The sequence below is a fragment of the Bufo bufo genome, chromosome 2 (genome assembly GCF_905171765.1).
Source record: "Bufo bufo chromosome 2, aBufBuf1.1, whole genome shotgun sequence".
Lineage (NCBI taxonomy): Eukaryota > Metazoa > Chordata > Amphibia > Anura > Bufonidae > Bufo > Bufo bufo.
Genome location: NC_053390.1, coordinates 116,448,950 through 116,464,469, shown reverse-complemented (window position 1 = coordinate 116,464,469; position 15,520 = coordinate 116,448,950).

The following is a 15,520-nucleotide window of genomic DNA, read 5'->3' as shown; positions in this document are numbered from 1 at the left end:
CGTTAGCCTCCACATACACAGTTTTATTCCATGTTTCCATAACAACCCAGCCATTTTTCTTCACTGTTGTAGTTCAGCTTTAAAGGAAATCTGTCACCAGGGTAATCGCTATTGAAGTAAAGCCATGGCTTAAAAGCTGTGGATGACACTGTTAAGGGAGCGGAGTGCTATGGAGGTCAGAGTTCAGGGGGCAGGTAGGGTGGCCATTCAGGCCACCTTGAAAAGACAGACTTAAAACCATGCCCCCAGGTCCCACTAAGCCACGCCTCTGATCCAGTTAGGTCACGCCCCTCCCACTCCTCAGCCAACACGGATTTAAAAAATGAAGTTAAAAATCAACTTTTGTCAGCTCCAGAGGTGGGAGGGATGGTGACTTTCTCTCTGCAACTCAGACAGCAAAGTTCTGCTGTCTTAGAGTGAGCTGTTCAAAAGGACACGCCCCCTATTCAGTTAGACCACGCCCCCTCTCACTCCTCAGCTGACAGGGATTCAAAAAATGAATTTAATAATCAACTTCTAGGTCCCGCTAAGCCACGCCCCTGATCCAGTTAGGCCAAGCCCCACCCACTCCTCAGCCAACAGGGATTGAAAAAATGAAGTTAAAAATCAACTTCTGTCAGCTGCAGGGGTGGGAGGGACAGTGACTTTCTCCCTGCAGCTCACACTCAGACAGCACGGTGCTGCTGTCTGAGAGTGAGATGTTCAAAAGGACATGCCCCCGATCCGGTTAGGCCATGCCCCCTCCCACCCCTCAGCCGACAGGGATTGAAAAATGAAGCTAAAAATCTACTTCTAGGTCCCGCAAAGCCACGCAACCGATCCGATTAGGCCACACCCCCTTCCACTCCTCAGCCGACAGGGATTTAAAAAATGAAGTTAATCAACTTCTGTCTGCTGCAGGGGTGGGAGGGAGGGTGACTTTCTCCCTGCAGCTCACGCTCAGACAGCACGGTGCTGCTGTCTGAGAGTGAGCTGTTCAAAAGGACATCCCTGTGTCTGTCCAGGCCCTGCGGCAGACGGAGGACAAGGAGTCTGAAAGCCGGACTGTCCAGCCTAAAACTGGACCTCTGGCCACCCTAGGGGCAAGCTGCTGTGGAGGTCACAGTTAAGGGGATGGGCCCCTGTGGAGGTCATTGTCAAGGGGGTGGTGTGCTGTTAAACTCACTGTTAAAGGGGCAGGCTGCTGTGAAGGTCAAAGTTAGGGGGTGGGCTACTGTGGAGGTCCCATTTTAAGGAGACGTGGCACTGTAGGGGGGTCAGTTTTTCAGGGGTGGGGGGCTGTGGAGATCACTGTTAAGGCGGCGGGGTACTGTAGATGTCACTGTTATAGTGGATACTGTCGATATCTTTTAATGACACACAAACATTAAATTAAATAAATGAAATATACCCAAGCGAAGCATCATATACTGTATAAACTGTGCATTGATGCTATATTAATGATATACCCAACAAACTTTTGCACAAAAATTACTACTACACCAGTTACCTGCATTTGAGTTCAATGTCACAAATGTGTTTAAGAATTTTGGTTGGGATCGATAAGATTTTCCACACTGTGACACCTTTCATTGAAAGTAAGAGGATCACTATTGCCACACCAATCAATAACTATATCTCTCCACCTACAACATTAAGAAGAGTGTGGATATCCAGACATACTTTTGCAATTACAAGTGTTATTATATGTTATTTTAATATTTGGATCTCAAAAATGGTTGTATATACTAATACATTTTTTTTTTTTACATAAAAACAGTCTTGCAATCGACCCGTGCAAAGCCAGATAGAGAGTGACATTCAGTTTAATTTTTTCGCCGCTGGTGACAGCGACATTACCTGCACTACATCTCCTGTATAACGTTTGCCCATCCTAAATATCAGTGACATTCAGTGCAATTTATTTGTGCATACATTTACAAAACCTGCGCTACTGTACGTGTGACATACTTGCAAGCATATATACCATTTAATATGCTCAAGGCGAGCAGTAAGGGACGGGAAAGTGGCCGTGCTGCTGATGGTGCACGCAGAGGCCGTGGCTCTGGTTCGTGGTGAAACTGTGCCTGCTGCCAGAGCACACTCATGCCAGAACACACTCATCCACGATACCTAGCTTCATGTCCCAGTTTGCAGGGTGGCGCAGGACACCACTCTCGAGGTCACAGCAGTGTGACCAGGTGGTCGATTGGATTGCAGCAGATAATGCTTCCAGTCGGTTAAGCACAACCCTGTCTTCCACAAAGTCCAGTCTCAGTAGCCAAGAGTCTGGTCAACAGAATCCTCACCCTGATCCTCCTTCCTCCTACTATACCATGGAGAGTCTTGGCAAACAAGTGATCCCACACTCGGATATTCAGAGGAGCTCTTTTCATCGCCATTCCTTGATTTGGCCCTCTCGCCAAGCCCACTTGAAGAGGGACATGAGGAGATCTTGTGCACCGATTCCCAAACTCTTGAGCATCCACAGTCAGAAAAAGATGATGGTGGGGAATGGCAATTAGTGTTTCACGAGCTTCATGATGAGGATGAGACACAGTTGTCAATAAGTGAGGTTCTTGTTAGGTCAACAAGTCAGGAGGATGACCAGAATGAGGAAATGGAAGAGGAGGTGGTGGTCGTTGAAATCACTGACCCAACCTGGGAATGTGGCAAGCCGAGCGAGGACAGCAGTACAGAGGGGGAGGGATCCGCAGCACCGCAACAGGCTGGAATAGGCAGTGGGGTGGCAAAAGGGAGAAGGCGGGCCACACCAAACAGGCCCGTAACTGTTCCATGGAGCACCCCCTTGCAGCAAGCTCCCTTGCCAAGGGGTAGGTGTTCCGCAGTCTGGCGCTTTTTTGAGGAAAGTGCGGACAAAAAAAGAATAGTAGTTTGCAACCTGTGCCATACCAAAATGAGCAGGGGCGTGAACACTAGCAATCTCACCACCAACAGCATGATCCGCCACATGGCATCAAAGCACCCTAATAGGTGGGCCGAACGCCTGGGTCCACAATCAGTGTCTGCGGGTCACACCACTGCCTCCTCTTCCCCTGTGTTACGTGCTGGCCAATACTCTGTCCAAGACGCAGGAGCGAATGCCTCCTGCCCTGCACCTGGACCTTCGCAAGCACCATCAGCTAGCACATTCACTTCTGTGTCCCAGCACAGTGTACAGATGTCCATACCTCAGGCCTTTGAACGAAAGCACAAATACCCAGCCACCCACCCACAGGCCATAGCACTAAATGCGCACCTTTCCAAATTGCTGGCCCCGGAAATGTTTTAGGCTTGTGGACACTGAGGCTTTCCACAGCCTGATAGCAGCGGTGGTCCCTTGTTACTCAGTCCCCAGCCTCCACTATTTTTCCCGGTGTGCCGTCCCCGCCTTACAGCAGATTGGGTCCCATAACATCACCCGTGCCCTGACCAACGCAGTTATTGGGAAGGTCACTTAACGACTGACACATGGACAAGTGCTTTTGGCCAGGGGCGCAACATTTCCATGACAGCACACTGGGTGTACGTTGTGGAGGCCGGGAGCGAGTCGTACCCTTGGATGGCACAGGTGCTACCGACGCCAAGGATTGCGGGTCCTACTTCCATCAGGATTTCCGCCACCACCTACATTAGTGGCTGCAACCCCCCCTTCTCCTCCTCCTCCACCTTCACCTCTGAATTATCATCTTGCAGCACCAGTCAGCCATCAGTCAGTAGCTGGAAGCAGTGTAGCACTGCACAGGGAAAGCGGCAACAGGCCGTGCTGAAACTAATTTGCTTAGGTGACAAACAGCACACCGCCGCAGAGCTATGGCAGGGTATAAGAGACTACCGAGCACCCGTGCATCCCAAGGTGTTCTATTTGAGCACCCAAGCGCTTTGGTGCTCGATCAACACTAGTCTTTATTACAAATGTGGAGCCCTTTTTTCTGTACAGGGCTGAGATGCTGTAATAAAGGGATAGTCTTCTTTGGCTCACTAGCTAGGTTTCTTGTTCTCTGTTTCTGCAACTGCATACTGATTCCTCTGTGCTTCTGACCTCGGCTTGTCTTCTGACCACTCTCTGTCTGTCGTTTGGTACGACTCTGCTTTGGTGTTTGTTTGTCTATTGGTGTTTGTTCACCTCTGCATACGTAGAAAGGGAAAGCGTGCTGGGATCTATATTAGGGCTCACTGTTTTTGTCTGTCCCTACTTACATCCGTTACGTTCTATCAGCAAAGACCACAACTTTTTATCTTTTTCTCTCTGCAAATGTCCATCTTTAATTGATCTTAATGGTATGCGATAAAAGCCTTTTGCTTACCAACATAGCAATGCTGTTTGAATTTCTGCAATAAATCTTCTGCATCTAACAAATGATTTTATAATAATACATCATACTTTAAATTATTTTATATATTATTATTATTATTCTTTAAATGATTTAATATATTATTATACCTTATACATTATGCTTTGTTATTTTATATATTATACTTTATACATTATACTTTACATATTATTATACTTTATACACTATACTTTTAATTATTTTATATTATTATTCTGCATTATACTTTAAATAATTTTATATATTAATATAATTATACTTTTAATTATTTTATATATGGTTATAATTATACTCTAGGGCTCGAACATGCCAGATTTGTTGCAAAAAAAGATCTGTTCCTTACATCTGAGTTTCACACAAGTGTATTGCTGAGCATCCAGAACAGATCCACAATACGGATTCACAATACATATTAGGGGGAGTTCACATATCCACTATTTTTCCACTCTTATGATCCTTCAGAAGAACAGAAAAATAAAGGAAAAAAATGAATCCTGTAATAAAAACAAAACAAAAAACAGATCCTGTGCGTCAGTTATTCACACTTGGCATCCATTGAGCCAATTTTTGTCTGAGATCCGTTATTTTAGACAGAAAAAAAGTACTGCATGCATACAGATGAAACTGCATCAGTATGTCATTAATATTGTTTTAATTTTATTGATCAAGAATACTGATCGACTGTCTTCTAGGCAGGAACGGATAAAGTATGGATGAAATACTGATCACATATGGATACATACGTATTTTAATGACTCTCCATAGACTTTAATAAAACAAATAACAGCAGTGCTTGTTGCATTTTAAAATACATGAGTATTTTATACACCACAATGAGTACCGGTAGACTCACAGATTAACATTAGCTCTGGATTGTAGATAGAAAAAAGCAGATGCTATATTAATAAGAAGTACACCTTGGGTCTCCTTCACAAAGGGTACATTTTTGTGGAATTTTTAAATACATGTGAAAATGATTTTTCATTCAGTACAGGCAATGCTGCCGTATGGTGGAGACTGGCTTGCTAGTAACAGATTTATTCATTACCTAAAACATACCTTGCCTACATCATTCAGATTAAAAAAACAGAGGGGGGAATTTAACAATCCCTGCACTTCATTAAAGTAAAATATATATATTTGTACCGTAAATAGTAGATAAAGCCTCGTCCACATTTCTGTTTTTTTACTGACGTGTGTGGTCCGCAGTTTCCACGGACAGCACACATACCCATTGATTTAAATGTGTCTGTTTACATTTCAGTATTTCTTTACTGACTGTGGGTCAGTAAAAAAATCACGGGGACATGCACTACTTTGATCCGTGATGCAGACCAAGCACGCCCATTGAAGTCTATGGGTCCGTGAAAATCACTGACACACATACGTGTTGTGTCCGTGTTGCATCTGTTTTTCACTGAAGACTAACAAGAGATTCTTAAGAAATTAATTTTCAGCTGAGCAACATCAGTGAATTACGGATGACACGGGGATGGTAAAAACGGAAACACGGACCAACCACGGATCCTTCACGGATGAAACACGTACGCTTTTTTTTATGGACGTGTCACTGACACGGAAATGTGGACGAGGCCTAAGGAAGATAAGAGAATGTCTTAAACCACTGATGAATCTCATTCCCTCATCTTCCCTTCACGCCAGAATTCTGGCTTCACAAAGTTGCAAAAAAATGTTGTGACTTTTTGGGATTTTCACGGACCCATAGACATTTTGCATTTTTCCAACACTCACTCCAGTTTTGAAAGTGGATGGCAAAGTGGGTGCGATTAGCCTGTCGAGCTGATTTAAGCCAGATTTATCAACTGCGACTTTTTAAAAAGTCACAAAAATTGTCACAGTAAAAAAGTGACGTAGAAGGTCAGAAGCGTTAGGGTATGTCCACACATAACACATTTACTGCAGGTTCTTTCCACAGGTTACTGCAGGTTTTTTCCACAGTTCCTCCAAGGAAATCCACTGCGGTAAATTCCCATTAGTTCATGTAGCTTTTGGTGCAGATTTGATGCAGAAAATAGTGTATATTTTTTATATTAGTTATATTTTTTGCAATGATGTTGAATAAAAAGATAGAAGTCAACAGGAAAAATCTGCGACAATTCCACAACAGAAATGAATATGCTTCAGAGCCCAAACTCTTCACTTCAGGTCAATATCCATTGCTGGCACTGTAATCTATTGCAGATTTATTTTTTAAGATTTACCAAATTTATCAAACATTGTGGGACATTAGATAAATTTGGCCCAAATTCTGGAAAAGCAGAGTCCTGTAAAACTTTCTCTCATGATAGGTGTCCCCCCCCCCCCCCCTCAATAACCACACAGCAATTTTTATAAGGTCAGATTCACACACTGCCATTTTTGATGCATTTGTTAGTCAAAGCAAAGAGTATACATTCCGCATGCTGGAGAACAGTATATGTCAGCCACAGATAAGTCTCTGTTCATATTAGCATCATGGCTACAGGATCCATGATGGACATGAAGTTTTCAGAATCCATTTCTATTCCCAACTGATTCATAATGAGTCTGTCAGGTTTAAGGTATCCATTTGCTATAGTGCAGGAATAGGCAACCTCCGGCACTCCAAGTGTTGTGAAACTACAACTCCTATCATGCATACTCACTCTGCTCTTCTCCCAACTCCCATAGAAATGAATGGAGCATGCTGAGAATTGTAGTTGAAGAGCAGCTGGAGTGACGAAGGTTGCTGATCCCTGCTATAGTGGATAGAATAGTACATCAAGAAGCAATGGAAACCCGACAGAAGAATAAACAATAACTACAGAACATAAAAAGTAATTAGTGTGAAATGTACAATTGCTAATGATGCCACTATTTAAATCAGATTAGCAGTGTTAATTATCAGCGACACAAGCGCCTCATGGCAGGTCTGTATACTTACAGAAGTCCTCAGTGCCTCTATTGTATGCAGCGTGCGCAGGGAGCTGGCATGTCAATGATATTACAGCTAGCTGCACGCTGTCTTTTATGAAGGGCCCATTGCACAATGCTGCTCAGCTCCTCCTGAACTCCCTCCTTTTCTGCTTCTCTTCTAGAGAAAGTGAACACATATCATAATTATGTTTAGCGGCTGTCCCAGCAACCAAGCCGTGTGTTCACGTCTGGTAAATGCTGTTCCGCCGTGCATATTCCTATTGCAAGTCATCAGAATGCTATTCATTTATTCAAACGCTGATTTATATTGAGAACAATGTAACACGATTATACACTACTCACAAAAAGCTAGGGAAATTTGGCTTGTAGGTGAAATTGCAGCATAAACCTAAAATGCACTCTAACCTTTACAGGTGAACTTAATGTGACCTTCTATAAACTTTTGAATGCACGCGTCCAACTGTTCAATGTTTCGGTACTTTTTGCACAACTTGCTGGCCTTAATGGCAAAATTCACAACTGGTGTTTGATCCATTTGTCCAACAAATTTCCTGGTTCAATTAGAATATTTAAACAGTCCTCCTCATCATGCTGTTCACATTTTGACATCATGATACCAAGACAACACTTAACAATTGATCAACAGTACCTTGCCATTGCGAGCCTTCAAGCAGAATGTTTTCAGACACTACTGAGTGTCATCAGCAGGTTGCAATAGAGAAACAGAGAGACTGGAAAAGTCACAGAAGTGGACGTCCTTTGGCCACATCCCACACTGATGACTGCTTCATTGTGAACAATGCCCTGCAGAACTGGATGATGAATGCCACATAGCTCCAGGCACATTTAAGGGAGGTGAGAGGCACCCATGTATCACATAAGACCATTCAAAACTGTTTACATCAGCATGGTCTGCGTGCTAGACGACCTGCAAGGGTACCTGACCACAGGCGCCATCGTCTTGCATGAGCCAGGGAGCATCTACGATGGACGAGGGACCAGTGGGCCTCACTGCTGTTCACTGGTGGTGGTGGTGCTACAGTGTGGGCAGGTGTGTCTAGTCAATACAGAACTATCCTACACTTTGTGAATGGTACGTAATAAGCGTGTTTTTTTTTTTTTTAAACCCACAATGAGTAAAATATCTTTATGGCCCTCGCAGGAGACAAGCCACTGTCAGAGGTGTTTATTCCTGTCTCCTCACTTAAAGGGGCTCTCCAGGAATTAAGAAAATACTTATATATTCTTTATTATAAATATATTCCCAAATACCTTTTATTAGTTATAATGGCTCGTTTTATCTAGATAGCAATGACTAGAAGAAACAAAATGGCCGCCGTCCTATCAGTACACACAAAACCTGTCCTAATCACACAGGAGGACAAGTTACTTCACCACAATGAGCCATAGTGCTGCCTCATCCTCTTCTCTGCTTTGTTTGTCAGGGATTATGATCCTGAATACAGTTTAATATGATATTTAGCTGAATCTTTGTGGGAATGGAGTTTATGAGGAGACATGAAGTACAGAAAGGATGGACAGGACAGACTGTGGTAATGGAGACTGGATACAAGAGCTGCTGCTCATTAGCCACATCTGCTCATGAACTCAATTCCAACAGAGATTCAGCTAAAGATCTTATCATCTGTATTCAGGATCATAATCCCTGACAAGCAGAACAGAGAGGAGGATGGAGCACCTCTATAGCTCAGTGTTGTGAAGTAATTGTCCTCCTGTGTGATTAGGACATGTTTTGTGTGTACTAATAGGACGGTTTATAACATGTAATATTATGCATGTGATAAAAAGCACATTTCTAATATAATATAATTGTTTTAATCATTACTTTTCCTAGCAAAATAGGCACCTGAAGTTCATGGGAGTATGGATTCCCCTGGGACCGCACCAAGCGCTGTACAGGCAGGGGCATCGCTGCTCCTGCCTGGGCTATGTCAGGCTTTAGCAGAGAGGGCAGCAGGAGCGATGTGCTGTGTGGGCTCCTGCCCTGCGCTCACTTTGCTCTGCAAATAGCCTGCATACCACATCAGTACAGGCTATTAGCAGAGCGAGCGCAGGGCAGGAGCTCATATAGCACATCCCTTCTGCTGCCTGTGCCCACTCTGCTAAAGTCAGACTCATACCAGGCTTTAGCCGAGCAGCGCTAGAAGAGGCAGCAGGAGCGATGTGCTGTGTGGGCTCCTGCCCTGCGCTCACTTTGCTCTGCAAATAGCCTGCATACCACATCAGTACAGGCTATTAGCAGAGCAAGTGCAGGGCAGGAGCCCATATAGCACATCGCTCCTGCTGCCTCTTCTAGCGCTGCTCGGCTAAAGCCTGGTATGGGTCTGACTTTAGCAGAGTGGGCACAGGCAGCAGAAGGGATGTGCTATGTGGGCTCCTGCCCTGCGCTCGCCCTGCTAATAGCCTGTACTGATGTAGTATGCCGGCTATTTGCAGAGCAAAGTGAGCGCAGGGCAGGGGCCCACATAGCACATCGCTCCTGCTGCCTCTACTAGCGCTGCTCTGCCAAAGCCTGGCATAGCCCACCTATTCCCTGCCTGTACAATGCTCAGTGCGGTCCCAGGGGAATCTGTACTCCCATACATAGCATAGCAGTGAACAGGAGTATGGACTGCAAAGCAAGATAGGTACATGAACTTCAGGTGCCAAATTCGTCAGAAAAAGTTAAAAAAAAATATATATATTAGAAATATGTAATTTTAACACATGTACAATACATTTTAATAAAGTGAAAATTTAGGTACACTTTAAAGATACTTTCAAAGCATTCCTATGATTCCTGATTTTGGTTTTTAAAGCAGAGCTCTAATTCTGAAAAAGAAAAACTTTTCTAACTCCTAACAACCCCTTTAATGAGTAAGTAAAAGGTAAATTATGTGTTTAGATTTCGCTAAACCTTTGGTAACAGGTAATCATAGGATTAGAAAATGTTCCTGATAACTGCGTTGATGAGAGCTGCCTATACATGCAGCAATCATCTCCTCTGTATGGCGATGTTCATTGCTACTGCCATCTCTCATCCCTAGATAGATTAATTAACAGATGATTTTGGGTGACATCTGAAAGATATGCTTATCGGATGTCCATGTAAAAGGACCTTTAGCAGCATATATCAGTACCTTAAAATAATTTCTCTATTTCAGATGTATGGATTAGGCATGACAATGACCAAAGTTAGTCAGCATATCCTAACGCGCAGAGGCACGACTCTGTGGTTGAAAATCCAAATTCAAACAATGCAACAGCACTCTGCAAACACAGAATATATAAAGTAATGCCATACTCACTATATAAATGAATGTTAGGTACTTAACAAATATATTTTGTTCAAAACCATTTGTGCCCGTCCACCACAGCAGGGTGACCTCTTTTGGATGGGAACCTATACTAAATGCTACATTTTTTAGTGTAAATCGGTTTCCACTGAATTTAGGGAAGACAGGCTCCATGTATATACTGACCCACTCTGTATGCTACCTCTCCTGGTGCCATCTGGCCTCCAATGAATGTAGGGAGAGCGGGCTTCAGATTTGTGGGTGCTCTCTCTACAATCATTGGAGCATAACTAGAAAATGCTTGGAACTTCTGGGGGCCTTTTAAATGTTGTTATGGGTCTTTATGTCATGTCCCAGGTTATAACTGCCTTAAAGGGGTTGTGCAGCCAGTACATATAGATAATATCTGATCGGTGGGGGTCTGACTCCTCATTCCTCTTTAAGATTATACAGCGCATAGTCTCTGAGGTGCTCTGTAATTACAAGTGCTTGTTTCATTCACTTGAAGGACTTGTCACCACATACCTGGAAATAACACCTTCTGATGGTGTAGATGTGTGCTTGTCAGGTGAAAGACACACACTTAGGCCTCTTGCACACGACCGTGTGTCCCCCGCGGCCTTATTGGGTCCGCAAATCCGGAGATACCATGCAGAACAGAACAGAACCACGGAACAGAAGCACTACGGAGTACTTCCATGGGGTTTCGTTCCGTGCCACAAAAAAATAGAACTTGTTCTATCTTTTTGTGGAACGGATGGATAGCGGACCCCATTCAAGTGAATAGGTCCACGATTCGCATGCGGTTGGGCCACGGTCGGTGCCCGTGCTTTTACAGACCGCAATTTGCGGTCCGCTGCATTGGCATGGCCAGCACACGTTCGTGTGCAAGAGGCCGACCGCATGCGGATCGCGGACCCATTCACTTGAATGGGGTCCGCGATGCGTCCGTTCTGCGATAAGATAGAACAAGTTCTATCTTTTTGCAGAACGGAAGCACGGAATGGAACCCCACGGAAGCACTCCGTAGTGCTTCCGTTACACACCGCTTCTCCGGACCCATTTAAGTGAATGGGTCCGCATCCGTGATGCGGAATGCACACGGCCGGTGCCCCGTGTATTGCGGGCCACAGGGGACACACGATTGTGTGAAAGAGGCCTTAGTCTCATGTTGATATGTGGCCCCAATTTGGAGAAAGCCTTTGTCGTTTATGCAAATGAGCCCCTAGGTGCAACAAGGGTATTGTGTTGCACCCAAAGCTTCAATCGCTTTCTGTTGTGGTCACTCCCCATCCCTTTTAATGACAGGGCCAGGCAGTGTAGACGTAATCACCTGGTCCTGAAATCTCGTGGCTGCATGGTACAGGGCTGGAGATCGTCATGCAGATGGAATCTGTACTGCACATCTACCCAGTGATCTACAGACCTGGCAAGCGTACATCTATATAGTCAGAAGGTTTTATTTCCAGATATTTGGTGACAGGGGCCCTTTAACTCATAGATGAGTGAGTAGATAGTTGTCCAAGATAGGGGAATAACCTATGAAATAAAATCTGCCATGTAGGTGAAATGCTGAATGTAAAAATAAATTCCCCATTAAAAGTGTCCTGTCTGACCCAGGAAGAAGTACAACAGCGACTTAAAAAGATTAAAATAGACAAATCGCCAGGACCGGATGGCATACACCCCCGTATCCTAAGGGAATTAACCACCTCAGCCCCTATAGCTTAAACACCCTTAAAGACCAGGCCACTTTTTACACTTCTGACCTACACTACTTTCACCGTTTATTGCTCGGTCATGCAACTTACCACCCAAATGAATTTTACCTCCTTTTCTTCTCACTAATAGAGCTTTCATTTGGTGGTATTTCATTGCTGCTGACATTTTTACTTTTTTTGTTATTAATCGAAATTTAACGATTTTTTTGCCAAAAAATGACATTTTTCACTTTCAGTTGTAAAATTTTGCAAAAAAAACGACATCCATATATAAATTTTTCTCTAAATTTATTGTTCTACATGTCTTTGATAAAAAAAAAAATGGTTTGGGTAAAAGTTATAGCGTTTACAAACTATGGTACAAAAATGTGAATTTCTGCTTTTTGAAGCAGCTCTGACTTTCTGAGCACCTGTCATGTTTCCTGAGGTTCTACAATGCCCAGACAGTACAAACACCCCACAAATGACCCCATTTCGGAAAGTAGACACCCTAAGGTATTCGCTGATGGGCATAGTGAGTTCATAGAACTTTTTATTTTTTGTCACAAGTTAGTGGAAAATGATGATTTTTTTTTTTTTTCTTACAAAGTCTCATATTCCACTAACTTGTGACAAAAAATAAAAACTTCTATGAACTCACTATGCCCATCAGCGAATACCTTGGGGTGTCTTCTTTCCAAAATGGGGTCACTTGTGGGGTAGTTATACTGCCCTGGCATTCTAGGGGCCCAAATGTGTGGTAAGTAGTTTGAAATCAAAATGTGTAAAAAATGACCGGTGAAATCCGAAAGGTGCTCTTTGGAATATGGGCCCCTTTGCCCACCTAGGGTGCAAAAAAGTGCCACACATGTGGTATCGCCGTACTCAGGAGAAGTTGGGGAATGTGTTTTGGGGTGTCATTTTACATATACCCATGATGGGTGAGATAAATATCTTGGTCAAATGCCAACTTTGTATAAAAAAATGGGAAAAGTTGTCTTTTGCCAAGATATTTCTCTCACCCAGCATGGGTATATGTAAAATGACACCCCAAAACACATTCCCCAACATCTCCTGAGTACGGAGATACCACATGTGTGACACTTTTTTGCAGCCTAGGTGGGCAAAGGGGCCCATATTCCAAAGAGCACCTTTCGGATTTCACCGGTCATTTTTTACACATTTTGATTCCAAACTTCTTACCACACATTTGGGCCCCTAGAATGCCAGGGCAGTATAACTACCCCACAAGTGACCCCATTTTGGAAAGAAGACACCCCAAGGTATTTCGTGATGGGCATAGTGAGTTCATGGAAGTTTTTATTTTTTGTCACAAGTTAGTGGAATATGAGACTTTGTAAGGGAAAAAAAAATCATCATTTTCCGCTAACTTGTGACAAAAAATATAAAATTCTAGGAACTCGCCATGCCCCTCACGGAATACCTTGGGGTGTCTTCTTTCCAAAATGCGGTCACTTGTGGGGTAGTTATACTGCCCTGGCATTTTCCAGGGGCCCTAATGTGTGGTAAGTAGGTAAATGACCTGTGAAATCCTAAAGGTGCTCTTTGGAATGTGGGCCCCTTTGCCCACCTAGGCTGCAAAAAAGTGTCACACATGTGGTATCGCCGTATTCAGGAGAAGTTGGGCAATGTGTTTTGGGGTGTCTTTTTACATATACCGTACTCATGCTGGGTGAGAGAAATATCTCGGCAAAAGACAACTTTTCCCATTTTTTATACAAAGTTGGCATTTGACCAAGATATTTATCTCACCCAGCATGGGTATATGTAAAATGACACCCCAAAACACATTGCCCAACTTCTCCTGAGTACGGCGATACCACATGTGTGACACTTTTTTGCAGCCTAGATGCGCAAAGGGGCCCACATTCATTTTATGAGGGCATTTTTAGACATTTGGATCCCAGACTTCTTCTCACGCTTTAGGGCCCCTAGAATGCCAGGGCAGTATAAATACCCCACATGTGACCCCATTTTGGAAAGAAGACACCCCAAGGTATTCAATGAGGGGCATGGCGAGTTCATAGAATTATTATTTTTTTTGCACAAGTTAGCGGAAATTGATATTTTTTTTTTCTCGCAAAGTCTCCCTTTCCGCTAACTTGGGACAAAAATTTCAATCTTTCATGGACTCAATATGCCCCTCACGGAATACCTTGGGGTGTCTTCTTTCCGAAATGGGGTCACATGTGGGGTATTTATACTGCCCTGGCATTCTAGGGGCCCTAAAGCGTGAGAAGATGTCTGGAATATAAATGTCTAAAAATTTTTACGCATTTGGATTCCGTGAGGGGTATGGTGAGTTCATGTGAGATTTTATTTTTTGACACAAGTTAGTGGAATATGAGACTTTGTAAGAAAAAAAAAAATAATTTCCGCTAACTTGGGCCAAAAAAATGTCTGAATGGAGCCTTACAGGGGGGTGATCAATGACAGGGGGGTGATCAGGGAGTCTATATGGGGTGATCACCCCCCTGTCATTGATCACCCCCCTATAAGGCTCCATTCAGATGTCCGTATGTGTTTTGCGGATCCGATCCATGTATCAGTGGATCTGTAAAAATCATACGGACATCTGAATGCAGCCTTACAGGGGGGTGATCAATGACAGGGGGTGATCAATGACAGGGGGGTGATCAGGGAGTCTATATGGGGTGATCACCCCCCTGTAAGGCTCCATTCAGATGTCCGTATGTGTTTTGCGGATCCGATCCATGTATCAGTGGATCCGTAAAAATCATACGGACATCTGAATGCAGCCTGACAGGGGGGTGATCAATGACAGGGGGGTGATCAATGACAGGGGGGTGATCAGGGAGTCTATATGGGGTGATCACCCCCCTGTAAGGCTCCATTCAGATGTCCGTATGTGTTTTGCGGATCCGATCCATGTATCAGTGGATCCGTAAAAATCATACGGACATCTGAATGCAGCCTTACAGGGGGGTGATCAATGACAGGGGGGTGAACAATGACAGGGGGGTGATCAGGGAGTCTATATGGGGTGATCACCCCCCTGTAAGGCTCCATTCAGACGTCCGTATGCATTTTGCGGATCCGATCCATCTATCAGTGGATCCGTAAAAATCATACAGACATCTGAATAGAGCCTTACAGGGGGTGATCAATGACAGGGGGGTGATCAGGGAGTCTATATGGGGTGATCAGGGGTGATCAGGGGTTCATAAGGGGTTAATAAGTGACAGGGGGGGTGTAGTGTAGTGTAGTGGTGTTTGGTGCTACTTTACTGAGCTACCTGTGTCCTCTGGTGGTC